This window comes from Engraulis encrasicolus, chromosome 17, assembly GCF_034702125.1.
Source record: "Engraulis encrasicolus isolate BLACKSEA-1 chromosome 17, IST_EnEncr_1.0, whole genome shotgun sequence".
Taxonomy (NCBI): Eukaryota; Metazoa; Chordata; class Actinopteri; order Clupeiformes; family Engraulidae; genus Engraulis; species Engraulis encrasicolus.
Genome location: NC_085873.1, coordinates 46,040,490 through 46,055,311, shown reverse-complemented (window position 1 = coordinate 46,055,311; position 14,822 = coordinate 46,040,490). Strand labels below are relative to the sequence as shown.

The 14,822-nt window shown below is 39.1% G+C and overlaps 1 pseudogene; it reads right to left on the bottom strand.

Annotated features, from left to right (window-relative positions):
- Positions 1 to 870: 870 nt before the first annotated feature.
- On the bottom strand, positions 871 to 14,052 carry LOC134467071 (GTPase IMAP family member 8-like; annotated as a pseudogene).
- Between the last annotated feature and the right edge of the window lie 770 nt (positions 14,053 to 14,822).

The window sequence follows — 14,822 nt, the reverse complement described above, 5'->3', positions numbered from 1 at the left end:
AAAGCCTTGCCAGGCTGTTTATTTGATTTGCAAAATCACATTACTTTGACAGACCGGATGCATTTGTTTGACTGTTAAGCACAGGAGCTAATTCACATCATCAGACCAGAAGAGGCCTTTCAAAAAATACAACAATTAATACACGAAGACAAAGACATTTGAATTAATGCACAGGAGGAAATAAAAAGCCAATTAAAAAGCCAAAAGAAAATAACAATATCAATATAAAAATAATAGTAATGATGATGATAATGATCATTGTAAAAACATATACAATACATACATACAGAGGGAAACTGAAAGCCTTGCTGGGCTTTTTATCTGATGTGGACCTATAGAACATTGGACAGACCAAATGCATTTGTTTGACTGTTTTAGCACAAGAGCTAATTCAAAATATCAGATCAAAACAGGCCCTTACAGACACTTATTTAACAGCTAATGCACTGGAGAAAAAAATACAATAAAAAAAGCCAAACAAAAAATAACAGTATCAATCTAAAAATAATGATGACTATCATAATGGTAAGAATAAAAAATACACATAGCCTATGTATATGGGGAAACTGAAAGCCGTGTTGGGCTTTTTATATGATGTGGCCTTATGTCAAAAATCACATTGGACAGACCTAATGCATTTGTTTGACTGTTTTAGCAAAATAATTAATTGAAAATATCAGACCACACGAGGCAATCAACAATAATACAACAATCAATGCACAGGAGGAAAAAAGACAATTAAAAAGCCAAACAAAAATAACAATATCAGTATAAAAATAATGATGATGATAATGGTAAGAATGAAGAATTTACATACATGTACACACAGAGGGAAACGGAAGGCCTTGATGGCTTTTTAGTTGATGTGGACTAATCCGCAACATCAGAAGACACGAAGCCTTCAAATATAATACAAAAATGAATACACAAGAGAGAAAAAGACAAAAGAAAGAAAAGAAAAATAGCAATGTCAAAATCAAGGGCTTAGGTAAGGGTTATGGTGTTAGGCCTGTAGACAAAACAATACTATGCATGTGAGCCATTGTGTAGTAGATTACAGAAAATATTCATACTGGTTACTAGTTGCCATATTTAAAAAAAATAATAAAATAAATAAAAAAAACAGGGAAAAACAACATGAAAGACCACTCCATTCATTAGCACTGCATTAATTGACAGACATCTGTATTGAATTCCAATTTAAGGCCTTAATTGATGCTGATGGCGAAAATCATGTTGCCTCAGCCAGTAGCAACCATGATCACTGAATGGGACATCGGATGCTATACTTGTATTTACTTTTCAGGTCTTCCATTTCTTGCTCATGCTTTCGCTTCATGTATTCCAGTTCTTCTTTGAGATTCTTTTCTTTATGTTTTGATAGATCACCTAGACCTTTGTATTCCTTACCATGTCTGTCTTCTGTCTCTTGCAGTTGCCTCCCATGTCTCAACTTCATGTCTCTCATTTCCTCCATGTGCTTATCTACTAGAGCTGCAAAGTCTTTGGTGTATTTCAGCTTGAAGTCATTCAATTCTTCTGCCTTTTTCCTTGCATCTTCCTCATACTTCTTCCTCATCTCGTCATTCTTTTTCCGATAGTTTTCTTCCAGTTCTTTTTTCGTCTTCTCCTCCTCTTTTTTTCGGATTCGATCCTCCTCTCTTCTTTTCTTTTCATATTTAGCAAGTTGTTTTTCATACTCGTCCTGAAGATTTTTCAGCTTTTCCCGTTCCTTCTTCCGTGCCTCTTCCTCATCGTCAGCTCGTTTGTCCCACCATTCAGTTTGTTTCTTCTCCCAGGCTTCTTTCTGCTTTCTCATCTCCTGTCGGCTCACCTCAAGTTCTCTGTCAATTGTATGTTTTTCCTCCATTTCAGCTTTTATTTTTTCCTCCAAATCTTTTAGCTTACTTTGATACTCTTTACGCCGAGAATCGTCTTCTTTTCTTCTGTCTTTGTCCTGTGCTTTCTCTCTGTTCTTTTTCTTTTTGTCTCTCATCATGCTCCTTCTCAATGTTTTTCTTCATTTCCTCAAGTTGTGTCTCCATGAGTTTTCTTTCTTGTTCAGCTTCAGCTGTCTTTTCCTGAAGTCTTCTTTCCATAGTTTGCAACTCTTCTGCATGTTTTTTCTCTAGTTTCTCTTGCTGTTTCTTCATCTCTTCTTCCTTCTCTTGTAAAATCATTTCCACCTTCTTTTTAATGGATGCCTCTGCCTCCTGAAACATTTCAGAGGTGTAGCAGACGCCTCCGTTACTCTTCACCATTGTGTCAACCATGGCAATGAAGTCACTCACTTGTTTGTGGTTCTTAGCTTTATTATTTAGCACATGACATCGGCCTCCACAGTCTGCAATCAGCTTCCTGCAATATGGATTACACCTTGCTATGTAGTCCTCTAACTTTTCAACAATGCCATCATTCTGAAGTTTATCTCCATTTGTGAAGAGAACAATTGTGAATTCTTCCGAATTCTTTCCAAAGATTTGCTTAATCAGTTCCAAAGTGTCTTCCTCTTCTTTAGTGAATCTGCCAATTTGAAGCACCAGCAGAAACACATGTGGCCCTGGAGACAAAAGACTGATGCACTTCACCAACTCTTCATTTACTTTTTCAACGGACAAAGTGGTGTCAAATAATCCAGGTGTATCGACTACTTCAATCGAACGGCCGTCCACCTCACTCTTTGCTTTCTGACAATATGTGGTGACGGACAGCTGACTTGAGCCGGCTTTGAATTCCTTTCTTCCTAGAATTGTGTTTCCAGATGAGCTCTTCCCATTTCCAGTCTTGCCAATCAGCACAATCCTCAAACACTCCTGGCATTCATTAACTTCATCGCCTGTAAACAACAAACAACAAAAACTTGTTTAAAATACTTATCATCAAACAATGTCTATCAAACACCACCTCAATTGTTATGTTATATTCTTTGTTAATTCACACAATGAATACTTACATGAAACCACATTTGTTGCACTGAGCTCTTCAATTTCCCTTTCCTTTTGGGCGAGGAGTTCATTTTTCTGGAGGATCTTTTCTATCTGTGCATGTGCAAATGTGGTGGTTGTATAGGATCTTGATTGGCACTTAGTTGTCATTCCATCTACTTTATCCAACAAAGCATGAATTTGAAGCTGGTCATTCATGTTGAGGACAAATCTTTTTTCTGTATAGTTCTTGCAGAGTTCCTTGATGGCAATATTCCCATCCAAAAAGTCAACAACAGCTGCATGTGTACGATCTGAATTGGTGATAAACAGAGGCATTGTGATGTCTTTGCCTGGAAAGCCAAAGATGTCCTGGATAGTCTGTGACTCAGCTTTGTCATCATCAGTGAGGGGATTTGTAGACAAGATCAGGAAGAAGGCATGGACCCCCACAGGATCACAGAGAGAGATGCAATGGAATGATTCTTGCATTGCTGTCTCCAGAGGCTTGTCACTTAAGGAAGGCATCTGCACCAGGGAAACCCCACGTCCACACACCTCTCCCTGATGTTTAACACACTCTGATGAGTTGGAGGCTGAAAGAAGGTCTGGTTGGCCTAAAATGGCTTTGGCTGCTGCAATCTTCTCTTCTTCACTCTTCCCACAAAGAACCAGGTTCAGAGATGGTTTTCGCTGTTCAGACTTTGGTACTGTGGGCTCGTCATAGAAGGTGAGGAAAGACGTGCTGGTGTTAGACACCATCTTCTCAATAGTCTCCATTAACTGAGAACGCGAAGAATGAGTATTCTCAAACATGTTGAACTGTCTTCGCCCACAATCTTCAAGTAGGTCATTCAAAGCTGGTTCCTTCCCCTTGTGTGTATTCACAATCATTGTTAATTTTAAACTATCTTGGCCAAACAAACCAAGGGGGAAATTCAGTTTTTGCCTCATCTGAGGACTGAAGCCAGCGGGCTTCACTACTAACAGAAGAGCATTTGGTCCAGGATGGCACAAATTTGCACATTTTTTCATCTCACTTCTCACAGTCTGCTCAGGCAAACTGAAGATATCTGGGGTTTTTACTACAATAAGAGATTTCCCTCTCCACTCTCCACTGGTGGCCACACATTGCTTAATGGGTGAAATTACATCTTGATCTCCAGTGATAAGGTTACTAAGCTTAAGCTTTTTATCTTCAGTTCCTCCCAGCAGCACAATTCTGAATGCTGGCACTGCAAAACAAAAGAAGGAATTCATGCTGGGATTCACCTAATTCGCCTCACAGAGTCTTAGAAGCACTGCAAAAAAAGCTTTAAAAAAATACTCCAATTCTCATTTACTAGTAACTATTAATGATACGTGATGGGTATACCTTTAGCACCAAATATTACCACCTGGTAAACATTGCATTGCATTCCAGCTGATGCTTTTATCCAAGGTGTCTTGCTCAAGGTCACTTCAGGCATGGATGGGGTGGGGGTGGGAACTTCTGGCAACCTTCTAAACTTTAGGGTGCCCAAACATGTAATGAAGTTGTGCTGTCTACAGTAGTACTGTCCCCAAACACAACTGTGTGTTTGCCCCATGTGCACTACTGGTATACTATTGAATATCAATGAAGAAAAGTGAAATAACAAGTACTAACCTTCATTGATTGGATTTCCCGCAGGTCTGTCTGAAGGCCACATGTATGCTATTCAACACAAAACATTTAGATCCAAGTGTCAGGAAGTTAAGCACAAGTAAAAACATATATGTAGGGACAAATTACTGTTTTCATTTTAACTTCTGTCTTAAAGGGGGTCCGGGTAGGATTAAAAGTTTAATTAATCACGGCCCCGAGTCAGCCAATGCTTATGCGAGTCATTAGTAAGTGAACTATGGTTCTCGCGACCACTTCCACGGTCCGCTGTCACAAAACCCCACATGCAACTTTTGACAGGGCTGTCCGAACGAGTGTCATCACTTTACATACCATATTCATATTTGTATCACCTGCTGGAATTCCGTGATGAAAAACATTCTCACCGCGAGTTAATTTAAACAGCATTTTTTTCATGACAGTGTAGATTTTGAGACAGGCATGCCACGGGCACATACTACATTGTGCCCCTTTAAAGCACATTATATTTTAGTTTACACATTAGTTTACATTATTATATTTTAGTGGAAGTTTACTCACATCCAATCATTTTCCCAGCTGAACCAAGAGCTGCTGGCGCTGCTTTAATTGCCCTGTGAACTGAGCATCCGGCAGAAAAACATCAATGTGCATAAATATACTGTACACAATTTTCTTCCTCATCAATCACATTAACAAAAACTGTGTTCCTACCCAAACTCCAGCTGCCAGCTGCTTCAGGATGTATCCTGCTGTCATCAGGCTCAGCCACTGAAAGAACAAAATACCTTTTTTATTGCAAAAAATGTCACAATCAATTGCTTAATGTACTTTGTAAAGCAAATGATTGTTTAAAAGAAACTCAAGAGACACTGTTACAAACTGCTACCATTTGAACAAACAATGAAAACAAACTACCAAATAAAGAGAGATTAAGGGGGGATCAAACATAAGTAGTGAGACAAAGCAATGTTAACACAACACAACACAGAGAGCCAACCGGTCGTGCCCAAATGCAAGACAACCATCAATGGCACAGGTTTAAATAGTAGAATGCTCCTCCCCTGCACACCTGTAGTCACCCTTACCAAAATTGACCATGTTTTTTCTGTAGTAACCATGGTTTCTCCACATACTCTGAACCAACCACAGTATCACCATGGCTTTTCCATGTTTTATACTTGGGTAACCATGAAAAACGTGTTTCATGGATCATGGTTATTCATGGTTTTCATGTTTTTTTCAACATGGTTTGTGTCAATGGTTTAACCATAGTCACAAACCATGCTCAAAAAAACATGGTGGATTGTGGGTTTCATGGTCACCCAAAAAACATGAAAACCTTTTCGCAGCCATGGTGTAATAGTTAGGGAGTTGGACTGAAGATCACAGAGTTGCGGGTTCATATCCCAACCTTACCTCTCCCTACACCTCCATCCATGACTGAAGTGCCCTTGAGCCAGGCACCTAACCCCACATTGCTCCAAGGACTGTCACCAATATGTGTGTGTTTGATAATAAACAGCAGTTAGTGTAATTTATAATAGTGCAATTTTCCTTTCATTTCAAGAACCTAGGGCTCTATCATGGCGGAAATTGTCATCCACGAGGTTCTTTATTTGTGATGCTTCCTCTGTCCTAATTAATCACATCACACGTAGAGTAGTCTATTGTATATACCTTCAGAAGTGGCATTTAGCCTTCTGTATTTGTCTGTGAAAACAGATAACAATATAACAAAACAACATCGGTTAGTGTATACCAACTTACCAACAGTTTGATCCCTGGTCCCATGGACTGCTTCACCTTGTCCCAAGTTCTCATGACCACGGAGTGCCACATCCCTTAAGGCAACACTGCTCAAATGTTGCCCCTTGTTTATCTCTAGCATGTTTTGAATGGCCTTCAATAGCTCTGTGCGGTCAAGATTCTTGTGCCATGGCAATGTGTGTCGACACTTTTTTATCATGTCCCCAATGAGTGGATTTTGCTGAAGTCTATGACGTACAGCTGCACCCTGCTTTTCAGGTACTGATTTGAGCACCAGCAAATGTTTCAATTCCTGGTCATTGTACAATTCCAGGATCGATTGCAGCTTCTGGTTGTGTTTGTCTGTGAAGTCTTCAGGGTGTAGCAGCAGCAAGAAGACATGAGGTCCAGGAACACTCCATTCTACAAGCTCAGAGTTGTCTATATGCAGTAGATCTGGAGTGTTGATGAGAACTCGCTTTTTTTCCTCTACTTTTACTCTGCAAAAGCAACCCTCTTCCTTGTATGCCTTGAACACATCCTCCCCCGCTATGAGATTTCCCACTGAATCCCTGTCATCCCAACTGCAGCCCAGAAGAACAATCCTGAGTTCAGACACTGTAAGAGAAAAATGGTAATTTTAAGGTAAAATTATATCAGAATTAATTATGCTACTTTAGATTAGCACTAATACATACAATGTTAATGCCTGTATAAGTAACTTGTAAGACATGTGCTAAGCAAAATCAAACATATGATGCATGTATTCGCAAATGCCTTGTTCATGCACAAATATGGATTTATTACCAATATAGCCTTAGCAGTAAGCCTAAGTAGTAAGTGGCAGAATACAATTTGTACAAGCACAAAACACACTGTGTGAACAAACCCTGAGGAGTTTGAAAACAGATGTGGAATAAGCAGAAATGACAGGCCAATCTCATCGCTCTGGGTCACTGGCAAAGTGTTGTGGGCACAAGTGAGAGGAAGGAGCTAAGGAAGTAAGTAGGCTCAGGGCATTTCTCAAAACCTAGTGCGTGCACCTCCAAGTATATCAGCCATATTAGGCCCTAGTCACACCCAGTGATTGGATACTCTTTGGTGAACTCTACGGAGTATCCAATTACTGGGTGTGACTAATTAGGCTGAATACACTTGGAAGTGCGCACACTAGGTTTTGAGAAATGCCCTCAGAATCGGGTAGGCTGTCTGTAGTTACCCATCATGCACTGCAGATCTTGGAGCTTCATTTCTCAAACATTAACTTATTTATAAAAGAACAACCAAGTTTCGCTTCAAAGCTATTTACTCTTCATTATATTATACATTTATTGTAGGGTTTTCACAATTAAAACTAAGTGGGACATGACATCTCACCACCTCACCGTCATTGAGAAGCATTGAGAAAGGCTAGTTACAATTTTAGATTTAAGTTCACTTCGTTAATAGTGATGTGAAAATTAGGCTTCCTGAACCAATGAGGCTTTTAGGCAAAAAGGTTCGTAGCCTTTCGTAGCATTTATCGAAGCCTCGTTTCTCACTGGCGCCATCTGGTGTGCAATGAAATGACACGGGAGGCATTGATTTCATTTTGAAATACATTTTCTTGTGTATAATTTGTACCCTTTCCTTTTCAATAAATGTGATGGGGTGTGTGTATGGAATTAATGACTCGTGATTGTGGAACACTCAAATCAAGTTTAACGCTGACCCTGTGTCATTGTGGAAGTGAGAGAGAGCATTATTGTGTGGAGGTCGGCGCGCAACTAGGAGTGATCGGCCATTAACGCAACACAATAAGCAGCCAATTTAAATAACCAGAAAGAAATATAATGAATAGAGTCACATTATATGAATGAAATGTAATTCTAGGGATACTAACAAATATCAGTTATCCACTACTTATATTCGAACTCACAATTATAAAGGTAGCACTCTGTCGCCTTCACCACTATACCAGGCTTGCAGATGATTTTATGGTTTACTTGGTCAAGTTTAACAGAAGGCTACCCTGCAAAATCAAGAATTAGATGAATTATCATCATCACGTCGCTACTACAAGGATTTGAACCGACGATCCTAAGAATACAGTTTAACCACTGCGCCAGTCGCTTGACTCTTCTGAATGGGATAGCTGAGTTTTCTTGTTGTAGTCAAGATGAACGAACTTGTAAAGACTATTAAAACCTGCACAAAACCTATTATAAATAAAATATGTCTGCTCTCCTATTTAGCTGTATATAGTTTAGTACTAATAATTGCTGACAGAAATGCTGTCTTATTTATGGTAACTTAGCTCAAGGTAGAACTAAAACAATTTTCCACCTCGTCTTCGGAAGTGTCTCACTTTGAAAATCTAAAGGGAATTGCATAGATCATATTTGGACATTTGGATCAATCTACGGCATGAGTTGAATTTATTGTATAGTGGAACCAAATCAAAGTCACTACATATCCAGTCTCAACACTCACACAACAAACGCAATCTGAAAACTTGACAAGTGCTCCGATGTGCAGAAAGCTCGTTTGGGTAGCGGCACGCAATGAAACGTCCACGCGCCTCACAAAATGTGAAGCCTCATCTGGCATTGTCACGTGGTTTTTATTGACGACACACGCCTCGAAGCGAGGCTTCAGATTTTACGCCACTTTTGCTCGAAGCAGGCTTCGAAGCCTCACTTCAAGTTTCCCATCACTATTGCAGGGCTGATAGTATTCAGGCTCTATTCCTGATTTCAGGCTTGACGGGGTTTGCAGAAATAAAAACATTGATAATAATTAGCCATTAGATTATTCTTATCTCAGAAAGTGGTATAGGTTCAGGGTTTTCTTCTACCATCAGGCTTGAATAATGGTCATACACAGGCTATTAAATGTTTGAATAATGTGTCAAAATAGGCCTACGTTACGTCACTATGCAGTATCTTGTCGTCGTCGTTACAGCAGGGAAAAAAGTTCAGGCTCAGGATTTTTTTTCGCCATCACCCCTGCTATTGGTAACAATTAACCATCCAGCAAACTAATGCAATTCAATTGTATTGTTCTACTTTGCTACTTGTATACATTTTGATGGTGGCGGCAGGACCAGTGTGGGTGGGTAAGGTATCTGACCTGGGCATTGTAGCGAAGGGGAGTAGAGTTGCCCAGCCGGGATTCGAACCCAGACCTTCTGGGGTAGTAAACTGGGGGGCTCTGACCGCTGCACCCAGAGACAAGCTCGTTGGCGTGACAGTCAGATCACACCCACAACCCAAGTGATAGTTACTCCATCACACCGCCTTCTCCTTCGGGAAGTGCGCCTGTGCGCTTCACACACTCAAGATGTCCCTCACGCAACTGCCCATGATACTTATCCTATCCTGTGTGCCCCATCATCAGTGCTTCACCCATCACTTACGGCTCATACACAATGGGTACGCTTCCAATGGCCTCACGATAGCCATCCCACTTCTGACACCATTTGTAGCGAAGGGGAGTAGAGTTGCCCAGCCGGGACTTGAAACCAGACCTTCTGGGATATTAAACTGAGGCTTTGACCGCTACACCAAAGAGCCAGGCTCCTTGGTGTGACAGTCAGAACACATACACAAACCTAGTGATGGTCACTCCATCACAGGCATGCAGTGCCTTACTTTAGAATAGGGAAACAATTCCCAATCAATAAGTCAATAACTTGTAGGTATTACTGCTTGCTCTCATTGACGCAGTGTCCTCTTCAGAATAGGGAACCTATCACAGCTCGTAACTAAGTAACTTCACTACTGTACTTAAGTAGCCTATATTTTGGAGTACTTTTTACTTTTCTCAAGTTTTTTTTTTTTTTGGAAAACTTTCCCTTTTACTTCACTGCATTTCCGAACTAAATTGCATACTTTTACTCCACTAAATTTTTAATGTTCAGTTTAGTTACTCGTTACAAAAAAGAGAGAAAAAAAGAGAAAAATGAAGCCTGGGCTCCGGCGTAGGTCATCACGCGTAGGTAGACAAGTTTATTTTCTGTCTAAACATTGTCTAAATTTAGTGTCTTGAATTTTTTAAAGTTTGCCAAAATGCAAAAAATGTCTTTCAAGCCGCATTTTACTTTTTACTTGTACTTTTCATTACATTACTTGATTACATTTTTTTTTACCATACTTCTCATACTTAAGTACAAGACGTTTCAGATAATTTCAGATTTTTACTCAATTAAAATTTCAGTCAGTGGGTTTTACTTTTACCAAAGTCATGTTTTTGGAGGGGTACCCATACTTTGATTTGAGTATGAGATCTCAGTACTTTATACAACACTGCTTGCCCCGACCCAGGGCGTACCAGGGAGTATCCAGTGTACCAGGAGCTTATACATATTGAATTCTGGCACTGACTGCTTACAAATAAATCTAGGCCTACTGGGTCCGACTCCTTACTAATGTTAAATTGGTAATAAATCCCTAATTGTTCATGAACAAGACATTTGCAAATACATGTCTCACAAATGTTTGATATTGCTTATTACATGCCTTACAAGGTACATACAGGCATCAATATCGTAGCCTATATACAGTCAATCCGGAAAGTATTCACAGCGCTTCACTTTTTTCACATTTTATTATCTTACAGCCTTATTCCAAATGCTACAAATGAATCTCTGTTGTCAAAATCCTACACAAATTATTCCATTATGACCATGTGAAAAACAAGCTGTCTTGACAGTTTACACCATCTAAAGCAAATTTGTTTATCTTGGTCTCATCAGACCACACGACATGGTTCCAATGATCCATATCCTTGGTCTGTTCATCTCTCTTGAGACCAAGATAAACACATTTGCTTTAGATGGCGTCAAGCATGTATGGTGGTAAACAAGTGAGTTTTACACAAAAAAGTGCATAAAAAGTGCAAAATCTGGCTAGTCAAGCATGGTTGTGGGACTGACATCGTTTGGTGATGTATGGATGCCGTCAACATTGGAAATCTGAATTACACCTAAAGAAGCATGCATGTCAACATGCACTGTGACTACAGAAGCAGATCATGATACTCTCCATAGGATTTCATTCAAAACTCACACCCATCTATTTTAGCCAGGTGCAGACTCAAAATGTACAATTTCAATGTTCTGAAAGGTTGAAACGCACACCGATGACCTCCCTTTTAATCCCTTTTCATTTCGAAATGAAAAACTGAATGTAGTTGCTGCCAAAGGTGGTTGTACAAAGTATTAAGCAAACGCTGTGAATACTTTTGTAAATATTTCTTTGTTTTTTATTTTTATACATTTTCAAAACTGTCAAGACAACTTGTTTTTCACATGGTCATAATGGAATAATTTGTATAGGATTTTGACAACAGACATTCATTTGTAGCATTTGGAATAAGGCTGTAAGATAACATGTGAAACAAGTGAAGCGCTGTGAATACTTTCTGAATTGACTGTATTAATGCTAATAGATGTAACGCTAAAATAAAGTGTTACCAAAGATTTTTCAAACAATGAAGAAATAACACTTATCTATTACAGCTTTTCTCAATTGATTTGAGTAGCAGTCATTTAAAACTCTACGCGTTTAGAATAGGTAACATTCTACAATGTCAAACAGCATTTGTTTTGCTTAATAATAGAATAGAATGAAATATTGTCTGTATCAGTACTGAGATGTAAAGCCTCCCTTCAAGTCTAAAGTATGAAAGGTCCCAGCTGTGCCAAAGCATTTACTATGTGTAACAAAAGTAACATCTGCCTTCAAATAACACATAAACAACACATCCTTTGCAATGTATGAATGCCTCATGTCAGTCACACTTTTCATGCCAACACCATCTTGTTTTTTTTAATTGGGAAGTGTCAAAAATTCACTCATCAGCCGTACTTAGTCTAGATGGACTTTACTTGATTTTTCCCTCACTAGTTTAACTACCCAGAATCAGAAAAAGTTAATAAAAATAAGAATTTTTCAAAAAAAAATGTAATCAATATATTAGATATAGAATAGTGGAAAGACAACATATCAGTTGTTAAAAACAAGAAAAATACAATTGATGGGGAAATTTGGTCGCAAATAAGTCATGACCAAAAAAAAGTTCACATACACTTATACTGTATGTTGTAGGACCCTTTTTTAGCTTTGATTATGGCACACATACAGTAAATGAATGCATTGACATAGACAGTATAGTCATAGACAGTACACATGCAGTTCACCTAGAAGAGTTCTACCTAAACAATACACATTCAGACATTTTAAGTGGAAGACTGGGCAACAGAAGTAATACATTTAATAATAATACATTTTATTTTGAGCGCCTTTCAAGATACCCAATGTCAAGTAGAAGTAGTAGCAACAGTAGCAGTGGTAGTAGTAGTAGTTTTGGAATGCATTACAGTAAATGCATCCAAAGTTAGGTGAACAGATATGCAATCAATCCAAACTAAATCTGATGCCTGTCCGTGTCTACTTTGGTAGACAATAGCGACAAGGTGTGAACGCATTTTAGTCTGACTTACTTGAAGGTGGCAGATTCAGGCTGTTTTTGCGTTTCTTGGGTGGCATCTTATCTCTGTCTGCAAGAGCACAGAGAAAAACATAATTTTGTTCTTTTATATTGTGAAAGGTAGGTGACCCTAGCCTACATAGAAATGTGAAGGTAAATGTGTCTATTGCTCTATTACAAGTTGATGAAAAAGACAGGTAGGATTATTTGGATACATAAAACCTACTTTACTACTTCTCCTTGGGTGCTCAGACTAAAATCTTCAAATCTTGACGTTAAAGGGACACTGTGAGATTTTTAGTTGTTTATTTCCTGAATTTATGCTTCCCATTCATTAATGTTACCTTTTCATGAATACTTACCACCACCGTGAAATTCTAAGTATTCCTTTTGACTTAAAAAAAAATGCACTTTTCTTACATGAAAAGGGGGATCTTCTCCATGGTCCGCCATTTTGAATTTCCAGAAATAGCCATTTTTAGCTGCAAAAATGACTGTACTTGGGCCATACTAGAAAATATTTGTTTATTACTTAGTAAACTTTCATGTAAAGATCAAATTTGGCAATAAGCAGCCCAGTTTCAATGAGCAGCATAGTTGCAGTACCTTTTTTGACCATTTTCCTGCACATTGTCCCTTTAAGGCTATTTTATCCACATTGATTATATTCTGAGGTGGCTGGTGAACTTGTGATGTCAAGTTAACCATGCTGTTTTTTTACATTTTATATCAGAATTGATTAACCAGTGTACAGTGTGTCCAAAACTCAGCTGCCAGAGTCCTCACACACACAAAGCAGTGGCAACACATTACCCCCACACTCAAGCAGCTTCCACTGACTACCAGTCATTACCTACAAAATCCTACTCCTCACATGCAAATCCTTCCATGGGCTCCAAAATGCGATCTGTTCCTTTACTCTGTATGGGGTCAGACACCCCAGTAGGGTCAGATGCAGGTAGTGCTAGGGAGACGTCCCTGACTAGCCATTCATTTGCCTTGTTGAAAGGCAGCCTTGGCCTCCAAAATCTAATCAGTTCATGTATCTATCATAAAGCATTAGAACACAAAATTTGGAGCATATCCGTGCACCTTTTCAAAAGTTAACATGAACACAAAATATCTGCGGCTGCAGTAGCAGCCACCGGCACAAAAACACAACAGCCCTGTTAAAAAAAACACAACACCCCTCTTTATAACATAACAGGCCCTGTGTGCCAAATCTGGTGTTACTGCCAGAGCCAGATAGTCCTTGGGAAAGAGTTAATACTCACCAGCTGCCATCGCCACTGGCGGATAATCTAGTTTTATTGGTTGAATCATTGTTGACAGCTGGATAGAAGAACACAATACATGTCATTTCTTGTCCTTGTTACCATTCATGCACACAAGATGGCACTGTGAACCATTATTCAAAGCACTGCAATATACTGGCTGTTAAAGTGAGGGACCTTTGGGTTGTAAATGAAGTACAACTGCATACAGGATGGGAAAACTGATGTGTTCAGACACTGTTTAAAAATACACAGCAACAATGTTATCCATATTTAAGTTTGAATGTTTTTTGCTATAATCTTGAAAGCCACACAGTAGTTATAATATAGTAATAGTATAACGACCTTGTAATTCATGCAGGCCTACATTTGATTTTATATTGAAGTAGAACCCCCAAATTAAAACACTATCCCCTTGAATTACAAAGTCCGACGTTTTCCTTAAACATACAAAATACCTCAAATAGCAAGTGTTTTATGTCATTCTTCAAGTAGGCCTATTTGCACTCCACTCAGTGTTTGAGCCTGACGGGAGAGTCTCAGGCATTTAACACTAGAACTACCACGGAGGGGTCAATTGACCTTTTTACCTAAAAGCCCCACAAGAGGGTCATTTGACCCTTTGGACCCCCTGCGGACACTCCTTTTGTTGTGGAAATGTGGCTGTTAGCAGCTCACAGCTGTCACTTGAGACACAGAGTGTGTGTGTGTGTGTGCGTGTGTGGATCATTTCCAATGCCTGTTGAGTGCTAGATCTCTGCATCTTCGTTCCTTGGAGAG